This window comes from Muntiacus reevesi, chromosome 1, assembly GCF_963930625.1.
Source record: "Muntiacus reevesi chromosome 1, mMunRee1.1, whole genome shotgun sequence".
Taxonomy (NCBI): domain Eukaryota; kingdom Metazoa; phylum Chordata; class Mammalia; order Artiodactyla; family Cervidae; genus Muntiacus; species Muntiacus reevesi.
In genome coordinates, this window is record NC_089249.1 from 158,502,147 (window position 1) to 158,503,596 (window position 1,450).

The window sequence follows — 1,450 nt, forward strand, 5'->3', positions numbered from 1 at the left end:
ATGGGGTGTCCCAAATCCCAAATCTGGGAGGCACTGGGGCACGGGGATGAGGGAGGATCTGGAGTCAGACCTGACTTCAACCTTGATGCTGCCAGTCCCCAATCCCTGCCCTTCTTTGAATTTTCTTGTCTGCAAAGTGACTTCACAACCTCAGAAAGCTGTTGGAAAGAAGAGAAAGATAACTCACTAGTCACAGGGCTTGACACCCGCAAGCCTCAATAGGTGGCAGCTATTCTTAGTCTTACTTTAGGCAGGGTCTTCCCCTCTGAGGCAAAATGCTATGCACACATGAGAACACCCGTGTAAAAGTGGATTGCACTGTCCCCATTTTATCAGGAAGGAACCTGAGGCTCAGAAGTTAAGAGGCTATCAGAAGCCACACAGCTAGAAAAGAAGGGGCTCTGCTTGATTCCCAAACCTAGACTTTACCCTCTGCCCTTTAAGCTCTACTCCTTCCTCCATTCTGGGGGTTCCTTGTCCCCATCCACAGCAGAAGAAAGGGCCCTGAAACCCTAAAGGTAAAGCCCTTGGGAGCCAGGGCAGGAACTTGCTGGTGCTGGTGATCCAGGCCTAAGCTCCTTGGCCTCCAACCCCTCCCTTCCGTGCACGGCTCCTGCCCTCACCCTTTGCAGAGCAAGTGCTAGACTCAGTGACTGTGAACTCAGTCCAGAACCAGGGTTGCTGGGAGCCTTTCAAGTGATCTGCACAGAGTGGTTTGTACTTGGCTTTTCCCATCCAAACTCTTGGTCTTGGTCACAGCCTCAGACCTGACCAAGGGCCCCTCTAGCCCATCTCACTCCTTCATGCATTCAGATGTATGTTGCTCCCTCCACAGGGCACAGTACTCACCAAGGCCCTGACCATATGGTACTTGACTGAAACTTCATGGAGAAAAGTCACACCTGGATCATAGAACAGAATGGAGTGTGTGCTTAGGCTAAGGCAGGCAGAGCAGCTAGGGAGGCCCAGAGTCAAAGAATGAGCAGCAGCCCAGTAGGAAAAAACGTTTCCAGAGAGGAGAGCCTGGGAGGCAGACAAGACTTCCTGAGCCCCTGGGGCTGGCTGGTTTCACCTCTCCTCGTTCAGTGCTGAGAGGCTGCACAGAGACCCCCGCATCAGGCTCTGTCCTCACTTCCTCCCTGATCTTCACCTAATGCTCCCGGTCACCTGACTGCACGGCAACCTGCTCCCCAGTTTCCTGCCAGGACAGGCTCCTCTGAGAAATATGCTCCCCACCCTACCCGAGCTCCACATCTACCCCCAGGGTCCCAGCCGGCAGTCCAGCCTCCCTCAGCCCAGGAGGCCTGGGTCTCCACCTGGACGTGGGGAGGAGGAGCTGCTCCACCTCTACCGCCCCCGCTCTGCGGAGAAGGAATCAAGCCACCTCTGCCTGTCCGCTTCTCGGCGCGTTTCTCCAGATCTCTGTCTCTTGGTCTTGACCCCCTGTCTC